The sequence below is a fragment of the Macaca mulatta genome, chromosome 13 (genome assembly GCF_049350105.2).
Source record: "Macaca mulatta isolate MMU2019108-1 chromosome 13, T2T-MMU8v2.0, whole genome shotgun sequence".
NCBI classification, from domain to species: domain Eukaryota; kingdom Metazoa; phylum Chordata; class Mammalia; order Primates; family Cercopithecidae; genus Macaca; species Macaca mulatta.
The window spans coordinates 124,453,259-124,468,454 of record NC_133418.1 but is presented as its reverse complement, the minus strand read 5'-3'; the positions used below and the strand labels follow the sequence as shown (position 1 = coordinate 124,468,454).

At 44.6% G+C, this 15,196-nt stretch overlaps 1 long non-coding RNA gene across 2 annotated transcripts in view; it reads left to right on the top strand.

Moving 5' to 3' along the window:
* Positions 1-14,142, top strand: part of LOC144333633 (uncharacterized) — a 62,864-nt gene extending 48,722 nt beyond the window's left edge. The window contains exons 3-4 of one of the 2 annotated variants that reach the window (XR_013402559.1): positions 10,306-12,893; positions 13,064-14,142. This is a non-coding gene — a long non-coding RNA (uncharacterized LOC144333633). Of the gene's footprint in view, positions 1-10,305 lie in introns of both variants that reach the window. The other variant, XR_013402558.1, reaches the window with a different exon arrangement.
* The last annotated feature ends 1,054 nt before the right edge of the window (positions 14,143-15,196 follow it).

The window sequence follows — 15,196 nt, the reverse complement described above, 5'->3', positions numbered from 1 at the left end:
ATGGTTATCCAAAGCCACTCTGACCCACGAGATGACAGCGTTCCTGTTTACCATATTCCTACACGTTCTGCAGGGCAGAGTGGATGGCCATTGTGTGCTGTGTGCTCTGAGGAAGCTTCTTCAACTGCTCTGCGAACTGCAGCAGTTAGGTGTAGTATACAAGGCAGTTACATGGACAGTGACCCAGATACAGACCAGTCTCAAGATAAACAAAAGGAAGATACCTCATCTGCAACCCATGGCCTGAGTTTTTCATAATGCCCAGAATGGTGGTGCAAGGTGAACACTATGTTAGAAAGCTACCACTGGCTGGAGGACATGCCACGGGGACAAAACCAATAAAAAGCAGGACAGAGAAATCACCTTGCAGGAGCATAAAGAAATCAGCGAATTGAAATTTTTTTGTGATGCTGAGTGAGGTGGAATACTGACCGTATCGCATCCTAATGGCGTCTTTTTGTCACACGTTGTCCGAGCACATTTCCATGAACACACACCCCAAGCGGGTTACACACTTAAGCTGCATCCTTGACTCACCTACATTTCTAAGGGCGTCTGCCTTCTTCAGCAGCCCTCTGTGGCTTCCACACCTCCCACACCAGCCAACCTGAAACAAGGTTTCATCTTCCTCTAGGAAATACTCAGGGCCTCGCTTCCTCCTTCAACATCCACTGTGTCTTCCATACCCCATCCTGAACCAGGTGCCCGAATTCCGAGTTCCGTGTTCCTTCTGTCACACGTGGCTAAAGACCAGCTGCTCCCTAGAAAATCACTGCTTTCCATAGCACCCTGCCGAGTCTTACGTGAAGAGTTTTCTCCTTAGAGACGTGGATTCTGATTCAGATATTTGCTTTCATCATAAGCCTTGGAGCAAAGAGTATAAAGGTGTTTTCTTCTGAAAGTTCCTTTGGTTGACCACCAATCCCCAGCCTCAGCTGGCTCCCTTAGTGTTGTTTGCTTAATGGATCTCTTACAGATGTGTGTCAAATGCAGTTCATAAGCACAAAGACATCTGGAAAACAAAGAGTCGCTATATAAAGACTGAAGACACCATGTTTATATTGAATTAATAAGCTGATTCTGAGATTTTTTGAGAATAACAGCCTACCTGGCATTTATTCTCTCTGAGCATTAATTAATATTTTTCACACCAGTATCCTAGTCAACATCTTTTGAGCTTTGATTTAAGTACAAAACCCTAACACACCAAACTGTGTGTTTTTCACATGGTAAAATATCACACATGCACTAAAGCCTTCAGAAGAATCAGTTTACTGTGGATTCTTTCCAATATTATGAAGTTCTCTTGTCCAAAAACACAGTTTTGAAAGATGAGGTTAGATTTATTAGTGCTGTGTTGGCTGGGATTTCATTAAGTGAGAGGGGTTTTGTAATTTTCTCAGACCAAGCAAATTTTATTGGGCCAAATTATTTTTAGGTAAATCTATGGGAATCTCTCCAATTTGTTACATGCCCTAAAATCTTGGCACACTGAGATTTTTTTTGTTTTTCTTTAGCAAATTCCCTCCCTGTTCTCCCTCTTTGATATTATTCCTAGTAACAATGCATTATTGTTTCCTGTGGGTCTGAGGACAGTGGCAATTCAGGGCATGTTTGGTGTTGTTGGCACATCACGGAGGAGACGTTCCCCACGTGGCCTTCCCTTTCCTGCTATGTTGTGGCCTCGGGCCCTGGAAGTTGAAACGGGGCGGCCAGGCCAAGGACCTTCTGTGCTGATGGCTCCGGTGCCCTCAGTTATCAGTCTCTGTCACGCAAACTTGTTACCTGTGTACAGAGCAGCTGCTAGACACTTTCTCAGACGATGAACGCATTAAGTAGTTTTTTCATTCCTCCATTTGACAAACCTTGACTTACAGCTGAATACATGATCGCGACCGAGCTGAGCATCACAGATCAAACCACACCCAGCTCGCGTCCAGCACTCAATTTACGGTACATTTATCTAAAGCTTCAAACCAGGGTATGCTCAGGGCTTACGTGTAATATGCTAAAGAGTCTGCATATCCTGTTACCAATCTCCTGAGACATAAACTCCCTAAGGAAAAAAAAATTCTTTTTCTAAAGAGACTGGCTTGTTTTCAAGCTTACGAAAACCAGCCAGAGGGATCAGGCTAAGTTTAGACAACTAAAAATAAAGTGAAAGCTTGGGTTTTTAAATTATGATGATGATGATTATTTTAAAATTCATTTTTGAAATGCACTTATATAGTGGAACAACACCAGATTAATGAAATTTAATCGTTATTATGAAGATAAGTCTGTTTTTGGCTCAGATAAAATGAAGAACTTCTGTAATATTTCCTTTTTTTCTCTTAAAAACCAAATGTGCATAATTCTGTTGGAAGAATAAAGATTATAATTGTGAACTTTACCATCATCTTCAATCTGCTTGTCACTTGTTTCTTAAAAATCACTTTTAGCTCAAAAAATTTGATCTGTTTTTGTTTGGCCTGTTGCTGTCTTTTAAAATGTATTTTCAGACATATATACTCTTACAAAATGGATATTTCTGATGTAGATATAAATTTACCAATTGATATTTGATTTTCTTTTAAATATTATACTCTTAACATATACACTAAAATTATAAAGAATTAGAAAAGATTCTGAAAAATAGCAACTCTGGTCCCACTCTTCTACTGTTATGGAGGAAATATCAGATTTTTGTGGCAGGTAGATATAACTGGGAGGTAGGTACTCCCTGTCATTGTTGAAACCACGAATGTACATTTTTTGAATCTCTCTAAACAGGAAGATTCTTGTCAGAACATAAAGAACAATGTAGAAATTTTATGAAGTAGGTGTTGTAAATGTAGGTTATAGAATAAATTCCAGTGAGTTATAAAAATGCAGGGTTTAAAAACAGCTGTATAGAAGAAGTGATGTTAGCAAGATGGTGGAATGGGAGTTTCCAGTGCTCTTCCCCTCACAGAAACATCAATTTGGATAATGATCCACACATGAAAATACCTTCATAAGGGCTAGTGTGAGACACTAAAGTACCTTGTGGAATAAAGAAGCAAAAATGTATTTAAGAAGGTAGGAAAGACAGTTTCATGTTACCCATGTCATTCCTCCACCAAACCTGCACAGCACAGCACAGAGATTTATATCCTCTGTAGCCAGGGGGTTGGTGGGGGGATGCACCAGCCATCTGACTTTGCCATGGGCCCCAGGACCAGGTCCACCTCCAAAAATTTCAGGGCCAGACTAGCCCCTGAAGCCCCAAGCTCTAGGCCCAACAACTCTAAAGAAATGGAGATACATGAACTGCCTGGCAAATAATTCAAAACAATCATCTTAACGAATCTCAATGAGTGACAAGAGGACACAGATAGACAACTGAATGAAATCAGGAAATACACAAGCAAAATGAGAAGTTAGAAAATAGATATAAATCATTAAAAATAACCAAATAGAAATTCTGGAGCTGAAGAACAAAATGACTGAGCTGGAAAATTCCATAGAGAGCTTCAACAGGAGACTCAAACAGGCAGAAGGAAGAATCAGTGAAATCAAAGACAGGTCAATTGAAATTACTCAGTAGAACAACGACAACAAAAGACTGAAGAAAGTCTATAGGACTAAGAGACACCATCAAACAAGTCAATATATGCATGGTGATAATTCCAGAAGAAGCAGAAAAAGAGAAAGGGGGCAGAAAGCTAATTTAAAGAAATAATGATGGAAAAATTTCCAAATCTAGAGACAGAAATGAATATCCAGATGCATGAAGCCCAAAGAAGCTCCAAAGAGGTTAAACACAAAAAAACTTCATAGACACACATGGCAACCAAATTCTTAAAAGTGAAAGACAAATAGAGGATATTGAAAGCAGCAAGAGAAAAAAGTCTCCTCACATACATAAGTCTCCAAAAGCACAGTTATGTTTATAGTAGGAACAAAAAAGATAAAGAGAAAAGAATCAAGCATACCACTGATCAAATCACAAAGAAAAACAGCAAGTGAGGAAGAAAGGAGATACAGAATAGCCAAAACAAAATGGCAATAGTGCATCCTTACCTATCAATAACTACTTTAAATGTAGATGGTTAACTTCTCCTGGCAGAAAGACATAGAGTGGCTGAAGGGATATTAAAAGAAGACACAACTCTATACTGCTTACAGGCCGAAAGTGAAGGAAAGGAAAAAGATACTCCATGCAAATGGTAACCAAAAGAGATAAGGGGACTATACTCACAGACTTTAAGTAGTAAACTGTAACAAGAGACAAAGAAGGGAATTGTATAATGATAATGGGGTCAATTCATTGAGAGGATATAACAGTTACAAATATATATGCACTCAACATTAGAGCACTTTAAATGTATAAAGTCAATGTTAACAGAACTGAAGGGAGAAATTGCAATGCGGTAATAGTAAAGAACTTTAGTACCCTACTTTCAACAATGAATAAATCATCCAGACAGAAAATCAATAAGCAAACAGAGATCCTGAACAACATTACAGACTAAATGGACCTAACAGGTATGTACTGGACATTCCATCCAACAGCAGTGGAATACACACTCTTCTCAAGCACATGAGAAAAATGTTCCAGGATAGATCCTATATTAGGTCACAAACAAGTCTTAACAAATTTAAGAAGGTCAAGTCATATGAAGTATCTTTTCTGATTACAGTGGTATGAAACCAGAAATAGATAATGGGGAGTGGGGGGAAGAAATCAAGAAAACAGAATCCTGTTTATAACAGTGATGAAGAATTAAGACTCATAGGAATAAATTTAACCAAGGAGATGAAAAATACCTACACTGAAAACTATAAAACACCGATTAAAGAAATGAAGAGGATACAAATAAATGGAATGATATCCATTGTTAATGAACTGGAAGAATTAATATTGTTAAAATGTCCATACTACCCAAAGCAATCTACAGATTCAGTGTAACTCCTTTCAAACTACCAATGGTGTTCTTCACGGAAATAAAAAAAGTAATTTTAAAATTCATATGAAACCACGAAAGATGCTGAAGAGCCAAAGGCATCTTGAGCAAGAAAATAGCAACAAACAAAAATAAAAACAGCAACAGAAAGCTGGGTGCATCACACTACCTGACTTCAAAGTATACCACAAAGCTGTAGTAACCAAAATAGCATGGTATTGGCATAAAAATAGACTCACAGACCAACGGGACAGAATGGAGAGCCTCAAAAAAAATACATCCATCTGCAGCCAACTGATTTTTCACAAGGGCATCAAGAACACACAGTGGGGAAAGAATAATCTCTTCAATAAATGGTGTTGGGAAAGCCAAATACCCACATGAAAAAGAACAAAATTGGACCTCTTCTTACATCATACACAAAAATCAGCTCAAAATGATTAAAAACATAAACATAGGACCTGAAATGGCAACACTACTGGAAGAAAACAGAGAGAAAAAACTTCTTGACATCGGTGTGGGTAATGATATGACACTAAAAGCACAAGGCCACAAAGGCGAACATGGACAAATAGGGTTGCACCAAACCAAAAAACTTCTGCCCACACAAAGGAAATGATCAACAGAGTGAAGAGATGGATCTACAGAATGGAAGAAAATAATTGCAAACCATACATCTTATAAGGAGTTAATATGCAAACTATATGAGGAACTCAAGTCAATCACAAGAAAACAAAGGACTAGGCCGGCACGGTGGCTCACTTGTAATCCCAGCTCTTTGGGAGGCTGAAGTGGGTGGATGGCTTGAGTTCACGAGTTCAAGACCAGCTTGGGTAACATGGCAAAACCCCATCTCTCCAAAAATTACAAAAATTAGCCTGGTGTGGTGGTATGCACCCGTGGTCCCAACTACTCAGGAGGCTGGGGTGGGAGGATTGCTTGAACCTGGGAAGCAGAGGCTGCAGGGAGCCGAGATTGTGCCACTGCACTCCAGCCTGGGCAACAGAGCCAGACGCTGTCTCAAAATAAAAGAAAGAAAAAGACCCAAGAAACCCCATTTAAAAATGAGTGAAGAACATGAAAGATATTTCTCAAGAGAGGCCTACAAATGGCCAATAGATGTATGAAAAAATGTTCAATATCATGATCATCAGGAAGATGCAAATGAAAAGCACCATGAACTATTACATCACACTTGTTAGAACTACTATCAAAAAGACAAAAAGTAACAACTTTAGGGGAGGCAGTGGTAGAAAGGGAACCCTTGCATGCTGTTGGTGTGAATGTAAATTGGTGCAGCCATATGGAAAACAGTATGGAATTCCCTCAAAACATTAAAAATAGACCTGCCATATGATCCAACAGTCTCTCTTTTGTGTGTCTATCCAAAGGAAAGAAAATCACTATTTGGAAGAGATGTCTCACTCCATGTTACCGAGCCAAGACATGTAATCAACCTATGTCCATCAAAGGAAGACTGGATAAAGAAATGTGATACATCCACATAAGGAAATATTATTTAGCCTTTAAAAAGAAGGAAATACTGTGATACGTACATATAAGGAAATACTATTTAGCCTTTAAAAAGAAGGAAATACTGCCGTTTGTAACAACATGGAGGAACCTGGAAGACATGATGTTAAGTGAAGTAAGCCAGACACAGAAAGACAAATCCACATGATCACATTTGTATGTAGAATCTAATAAAGTCAAACTCATAGAAGTAGAGAGTAGATGGTGGTTGCCAGGGGCTGGGCTGGGGTGGCGAAATGAGGTGACGTTGGTCAAAGGTACCAAGATTCAGTTACGCAGGTAACTAAGTCCGGGGGATCCCAGGCACAGTGGGTGACTGTGGTTAGTGATGTTGTACTGCATACTTGAAATTCACTAAGAGGGTAGAAATTCAGTGCTCTCATCACACACGCACGCACACACACACACACACACGCACCAAGGTCACTATGTGAGACTATGAATGTCTTCATTAACTTGATTGTGATCACCATTTCACAGTGTACACGTATATCAAATCATCACGTTGCCAATTTTATGCAACAAATCTGGAAAAAATGAGATGATTTTTAAAAAATAAAAAATAAATAAATAAAAATAACAACAATTGCATGGAAATAAATGTGAATACATCTTAGAGCATGAAACAGAGGCAACCCAGTAGCTCCATTATGTGAACGGCCTGCCAGGATTGATGACTCACTCTTAGGATGGTGTAATTTTAAAAGTAAAGTAGATCTTTGGGTCTGCCATTTCCAGATGGTGCCCTGAGTGCTGGGGTGCTGGCACTTTGGCTGGGTCGCGTGCTGCAGCTGGCAGAGCTGGAGAAGTCACAACCCTTCCCGCCGCATGAGGCTGCCCTGCTGCTGCCTGGGTTGGCCAGAGGAACGGTCGCGATTGGAACTCGGTCTGTTTGAAGTTTCCGGATGACCAGTTCGTTGTCATCCCCAAGGGTTCTATGATTTTCTGTGCTGCCAAGGAAGATGATGATGAAAGATTTACTGACCTCAATATACAGACACTAAACTTATAATGGGGTTATGTCTCCGTGTCTCCGTAAACCCAGCATATGCCTTGGAAATGTCGTGAGTAGAAAATGCCTTTAGTACCTCCTTCCTAGGGAGCGTCACAGCCTGGCCTGGCCCACCTTAAACACGCTCAGAACACATATCAGCCCACAGTTGGGCAGAATCATCTCCCACAAAGCCCACTTGATATTAAAGCGTTAGTTCTCATGTGATTCGTGGAATGTTTTACTGAAAGTGAAAAACAGAACAGTTTCTACCGAATGCCTGTCACTTTCACGTTATCATAAAGTCAAAAACTCTAAGCGAAACCATTTTACGTTGGGGAGTCTATACTCTGTTAATGTGCCTTATTCTGGAAACCATTCCGTGTGAACTGAGGAAAAAGTCCAAACAACATGGAGAAAAGCAGGTATTTTCCTATTTCTGATTAAATACAAATGGGCAGCAAAGTGTGGAGAGTTAGCCCGGAGGTGGGAACGGCCTGAGCCGTGTGCGCTCTCCGCCGGCCCTCACAGCTGCAGCCCTGCTCACACGATTTTGCTGTGCAGTCCTTCCCCTCTACCGTGAATGCAAAATCCTACAGAGATCAAAATACACACATTCAATAAAACCGACAATAACAGCCTCTCACTGGGTGGGCCGAGAAGCTCCGGGAAAACATCCTTTTAAAACTACTATTACCTGGAAGTCAGCAAAGTGGAAAAACTGGCAGAGGAGAGGATTTTGTGAACGGCTCCCCAGGAGCACCTGCTTACATGTGGCTTCCTAAATGGGGAGGCCTGGGGGTTGTAGCCTGGGTGGAAATGTTGGGTGTTTGAGATGCAGCACTTCTCAGGCTCCGAGAGACTGCAAAGTAGCACCCAAACCACCAGACAAGCCCCAGGGGAAATGTGGAAAACGTGGCGCTGACGTGCAGTTACCCACATGTGTGTTCCAGCCAGAAGCCTTTCGGAATACATTGTGGACAGTTCGCTACAAAGAATGAAATGTAAACACATAGTTTAAGATATAATAATCCATGACTGTCCATGGAGCTTGGCGTTTCTGTGTCCCTGTGGCCTTCAGCTGGCCACTTTCCTGGGAAGCAGTGATTCTCAGGGCCATCCCTGAAGCAGAAGCTTCTCAAAGCACCTGCACCCTGGCATAGGCCGTGGACTGCCCATCTCACCCAGCCTGAGCCCCAGGCACTGAAACGCAGGAGACTCGTTCCATGTGTTTATTCAAACAGAACATAAATGTGCGGGAATGAGATATTTCATCCTGTGATGTAGGTATTACTGCCCTCTCCTTTTGCAGGTGAGGAAACCCAGCCTGAGACGTGCCGAACAAATAGACTGTGGCCACACGGTCAGGGAGTGCTGGTGGATTTACATGGAAGGCCCTGGACAGAAGCTCGCACACTTCCCAGCTCACCACATCACTTTTCCGAGAGATGCACGTTGATTAAAACACAGAATCATGCCTTTTAAAGGCACCGATGAATAACCCTGGAAACCAGATTCGGCACATAGATACACATGGGAAATACCCATTCATAGCAATGTGGCTGAGAGATTCCAAACCTCACTTTGCAAGAGAAAAAAAATACGTGAAAAAATAGTTATAAAAATAATTGAGAGTTATAAGAAAATAGTTATAAGAACATAGTTAATAAGAAAAACCCAGAGTCAAATATGCAATAAAGCAAAAGAGAAAAGATCCATTACGGTAGCGAGCATCGCCAGAGACGGGACTGAATTACTGCTATTTTACCCGGGAAGCCAAGAGCAGCCTGCAAGGGCGAGCTGAGCTGGGGCAGAGCAGGCGCGGCTCAGGGACGGTCACTGTGTCCTCACACGGGCAGGACGGGCTCTGAAAACGGCCATTACCTGTCATTGGCTCCATTTTCCCTGGTGCTGTTTTCTTTGAGAAAAAAGAGGGCAGCGTTTATCTTGGCTTTGCTTTGTGTCTTTCTCCTAGTTTTCTCCTCCCTGACGCTGTCTTGCGGTTTAAGCCAACGTTGCTTAAGACAGTTCAGCATTCATCAACTATTGATTGCAAGTCTAATCAATAACGTGACTGTGTGAGTGTAATCAAAATACTTGAATTATTTTAAAAAACTATCTTAAATATTTTTTCTGACACACACATACACGCGCGCTTAGACAATTTAACTGCAGTTTTTGTGCTAATAAAATTTACATTTTCTGTGCCCGTTAAAACTACCTTCCGACAGCCTTAACTGAAGATGAAAGTCAAGGAATTCATTTTTCACATAATGCCTGGTAAGAAGCTGCCATGCAGATTTCTACCTGGGCACAGAGTGTGTCTGTCCTTTTAAAAAGGGAGTAGAAAGTTGTATAACTTGATACGGAAAATTATTGCCATCCAGGTTTTCCTACTTTCTGGGTAAACGTCCTGCGTGCTGGGCTTTTTCCAGATGCCGGCAACAGATCCTTGGGGTGGTGGCTTGGTGATGAAGCCAGTCACACCCTGCAGGGGTGGCAGCCGCCTGTGACCCTGTGACACAGCCAGCCCTGTGAGTCTGGCGAGGAGCCCAAAGTGCTGGACTTGGTGCACTTTATAAAGAAGGAAATCATATTTTTAAATAGCTCTTTTGTATTGTGTTGTCCTCTTATGTTCTGAAATAAAATACGGAAAAAGAATTGAGTACAAAACTGAAATCCGAATTTATTCTTTAAGATAATGTGGCCAAATAAGTTTAGAAAGTCCTGTAACAGTTCACAAGCCCTGTGGACATGGTGTGGGGCTCGGTTGGGGTGGGGGATTTCTCCTCCCTCTCTGGAGGGAAGGTGGAGCAGGGGGAGTTACAGTCCTGCCCCTCTTTCCTCCCACAGGGAGACGGCTAATGACCACAGCTGGCAGCATTGCTGCCTCCTCAGGACTTGAGTTACTGGATGTCGGAGGCTCACAAAGTGCTCTTTCTGAAGGAAAAGGTAATTACAGTGTTTAAGAGCAGCTCCAGGAAGTGTGTATGGATTCTATAGCTTTGTTTTCTTCTCTCTGGCTAATAGAAATCATCCAGCCCTCCCAAGGAGGCCGCCTTGGGGCCAAATCCCCAAAGTGGCAGGCAGTCCCCTGAGAAAGCATTTCTTTGATGAAAAAAAAACACAAAAAAACGTAAAACCATTTATCCATTCTTGGTCCAGAGAGCCAGTTTCCCTGAGAGGAGGTGTGACCACAGGGTTGGGCAGAGAGGAGGTGTGACCACAGGGTTGGGCAGAGAGGGATGTGTTTGCTCTGTGCAGTTGTCACAGGAAAAAGAAGCAACGTCTCCTGATTTCGACAGACAGGGCTCACTGGATGGAACAGCAGCTCTCAGAGCTGAACCCGTTCCCTTCTCTGAACTTCAGTTTTATTCTTATTTTAAATTCTTCAGCAATACCTTTACCTTGACAAGAACGAATGATTTGAACATGCGTCCCCATGGCTGACCTCATGAGAGGAGATTTGAGTGAGGCCCCGGGTCCTCCAAGCTGTGCCCAACTTCCTCCCCATTCCCCGGCTCCCCTTCCACGGGGTGCGGTTCAGACCCCTGTCCTCTGTCCTGCGGTGGTTCTGAGTGGCCTGCACTTCATCCTGCAAATCAGCAGGATGCAAATCATCCCTGCAGGTGCCCCACTGCTCACCACTCACCTGAGAGCAGGAGCCAGGTTGGGGCTGGGACTGAAGTTCCCACTTTCGCTAGTAAGTGCTTGGCTTAACTCAGTCATCACACTGTGGCCACTCTGCCCTCTCCCCTCTGTCCTCTGCTCTCTCCCCTCTCCCCCCTGCCCTCTGTCCTCTCCCCTCTGCCCTCTGCCCTCTCCCCTCTGCCCTCTCCCCTCTCCCCTCTTCCCTCTTCCCTGTCCCCTCTGCCCTGCTCCCTGCTCTGTCCTGGGCTTCTGCCCTCCTCACCCCTCTCTGCATCCACTCCAGCTTTTCCCCCTTCACTTTCTCCAAACAGCGATTCTTTGAAACTCTAATATCAACAAGATCAGGACAACTGCAATCACTTTACCCGACCTGTCAGTTTCTTATTTAGAAAATGCAGACTATGGAGTGGGATGGGCTCCTCATGGGACCCATGGTAAGTTCTTAGTTTTTGAATTCACAGTCAGATGATTTGGTTAAATTTTACATCCTTGTGTAGCTCACCCCCTCCACATTAGCTGTGTGCTCCTAGGAGTTTTCAGTAAAATTCAAAATATTTTTAAAAAGAAAGAATTCTAGACTAACTATCACCTACAACTGAATAAAACAAAGTATTTTATTATAGCCAAAGGGTTTTTCTGACTTGTCCAGAACACCAAGGTAATCAGTTGAATTTCTTAATATTTTTCTGTGAATGCCCCTGTCTGAGATGGAGGAAATAGCTGATCATTAGTCTAAATAGCAAGACAACTTCTGGAAGGAAAGCAAGATTAACTTTATGTATATGTAACTGATTTTCAGGAGAAAATGCAGGCTCAAATAAATGTTATTTTTATATTATAAAAACTAGACAAAATAGAAAAAAAGATGAAATCACCTTGAACAATACAAACATCATAATTCAACCATCGCTAATATTTCAGTGTATTGTTTTAATTTTTTCTCTACACTTACATGGCTGTGTAGTCATCTCTATAATATACAGGCAACTATGTATCTGCTTTTCATGTTTATAACTTGATTATAAGCGTAACTCCCTATCGTCACATAGATGTTAAGCCTTCATTGAGAGGAAGAAGAATCCGAGTTTTTATAATTTTATGGTCGGCTTCCTCATGTATTCTTTGCTTTTCTGTGCTCGGCCCCTCCTCACACACTGGCAGCAGCTGGAGGAGACAGAAGTTACTACGAGGACTTCCAGGTTTTCTGAGTTTCAGGCTGACTCAGCTTCCAGAGGCAAATATTCCACCTCTTGCAGCTCCTTCTTCCCTGCTGTGGGCGAGAGGCGGCCCTGGCACGGTCTGTGGCTGGCCGTGGAGGTCGGGGTCTGGTCTCTGAAGTCTGGTGGCTCCTGGTGGGTGGTAGACACCGTTGGGGGCTGAGCACACTGCGCTCCTGCCACTGCCTCCGGCCGGGGACCCTCCGGAGCAAATCCTCGACACCCCAAACTGCCTCCTCAGCCGCTGCATGCGGTCTCCACCAGAACCCCCTGACTTGCTTAGGAATCCTGACTTGGGGCGGCTGCAGGTCCGAGCCGGGGCTGGGGCTTGGCCGACGGGCACCCACCAGGTACCCACGGCCGCTCGGAGGCTCTGCCCTGGATGCTCTGCCTTCAGATTCCGTCCTGAGCATCAGGAAAGAAAAGACACCAGCTTGTGAGCTCCTTGTCCCACCTTCTTTCACTCCAGATGTCCTTCTCCGGCAGGGGCCTTTCTGGGCAGGGCACTTCCTTGATCTCATCCCCAGTTTTCCACCCAGGACTGCGTGAAAACTCCTCCAGGCCTGGCTCTTGGTATGTCAAAAAAAGTTTGAGGGATTTAGACAATACATACGTATATGTACACGTGTATGTGTGTGCGTGTTTAAGGGATTTAGACAGTACATACGTATATGTATATGTACACGTGTGTGTGTGTGTGTTCATACAAGTACTTATTTATCCACTTACTTGTCTCTTTACAGCCATGACTTTTACACGTGTTTTGGTGGGAACTCAGCTATCTCATTCCGTCAGTCAGGGCGGAATGATGCCTCTTCCTTTCATTTGCATTTCCACCCTGACAATCACAGCTCCCTGAGCAAACGGCTATTTCTGTATGACCAGGGGAAAGATCACATATAAAGGAAAATAAAAGAGAAGAGCACATGATTTAAATATGCCTTTAAGTGATCTCTTTTGCACAGATACTCACGTTTTTTATTCATCTTTCCTGGACATGCGTTGGGAACGGGATAAACTGGAGGGTGTGGTACACAGCGGCATTCCAGAGCCGGCTCTGTGAGGGCTTCAGGCGAGAGCCAGTGCCAGGGCTGCCAGGACCTCCGTGCTTGTCGCCGTGACGCAGGGATGCCTGACCTCAGACGGACGAACGCCGCTGTCATCAGCAGTGGAACTGAGCCGGGTCCTCGGCGGCCCTGCGGAGTCTTGCAGGTGAATGCTCCAGTAAGCGACGGCCACCCCCGGCGTGTTCCTGAGATGTAGAGACGGTTCCAGCTGTGCTCCGTGCCGTCTAACACTCTGGGTTCTCGGTGACGTGTGGTGGAGAGATGCTTGCAGCTGCGAGCGTGCCGTCTAACATTCTGGGCTTGTTCCTGGGTTCTCCGTGATGTGCGGCAGAGGGAAGACCCGCACACTTTGGGGTACTTTGTCTTTAAATTAGAGAGGATGACACACAGCTGGGAGGTGGGTGGGAAAGTGGGTGTGGTACGAGATGAGTCAGATGAGAGCATTTTGCAGACACCAGGAGCTGTAGAAATGGGAGTTGTCACTATAGAAGGTCACCTAGATGTCTTCCTGGACAATTCTCTTCCACATAATCGACATAACACTTCTCTGTCACGCCCAAGAAGTCCTGGTATTGTATAGATACAATCAACAAGTTATTTCCATTTTACCCGGACTCAATGTTGAAAGGCCATGGGATGCCAGGACGTTCCTCCTTTGTGCCTGTCCTGCGGTGATCACGGATGGGACGAGGGGATTTCAGCCTTGCTGTGCCTGTCCTGCTGTGATCACGGAAGGGACGAGGGGATTTCAGCCTTGCTGTGATCACGGATGGGACGAGGGGATTTCAGCCTTGCTGTGCCTGTCCTGCTGTGATCACGGATGGGACGAGGGGATTTCAGCCTTGCTGTGCTGATGGGTCCTGAACAAAGAAACACCAGTGACCATCCCCAGAAACAGCAAAGGGTGGCGGGAGTCAGTTAAGGCATCGAGCAGTTGCTTGCCATGTCTCCACCGTGGTCTCCCACCTGCAGGCGACAGGCCTGTCCGTCCCACCTCTAAGCATCTGTGACTCTAGGCCAGCAGGGAAGCTCCTGGCGTCACGCGTGGCTCCGCTATCCCCGCCTCCCAGAGCAGGGAGGACGAGGAGCACAGAACAGGGGTCCATCAGGGCCGTGGCTGGTGGAGGTGGGAGGCCCTGGGCGTGGACTCCACAGCCAACCAGGAGCCTTGAGCTCCACACAGCCCGTGAGTTAGAACCAGGACTGGCAAGAGTCAGACAATCTCCCCAGCATTTCCAGGTCTCGGTTCTGAAGAAACCAACCAACAAGACACTTGAGCCTTTGCAGTTCCCACGTGCCAGAAAAACTGATACATGCTTGAGAAGCGTGGATGGACAGAAGAGAAAGCGTCTCCGGTGGGGTCACCGCAAAGAAGAAAGGGCGCGTGCAGACACAAGGCACAGATCCACGGGCAGCACCTGGACGGTGCATGCTGCTCCCAGGCCAAACCTTCACTCAATGCTCCTGGAAGCTGGTTTCCGTGTTCACGCCAGCTCACAACTGACCTTCATGCTACACTTCAGGTCCCGTGAGGGCAGCTGCTTCCCCCATCACTCTTGGGCAGCTGGAGCCTAACACGGAACCTGGCATGTGGTAAGCGTGAACTCAAATTTCACGGCAGGCTGAGGGTGCAGGCTCGTGCTTCCCACACACTCAGACTTCACAGCGGGCTGAGGGGGCCTGATCCCAAGCGATCTCCCGCAGCCTGCACTCAGATTCCGCATTCCAAAAGTGCCTGCTCATCTGCTGGGACGCCTGCAGGGCTGGCTCTGATCTGCTTGTCCTGAAATGTGTTAACTGCCTTTCCCT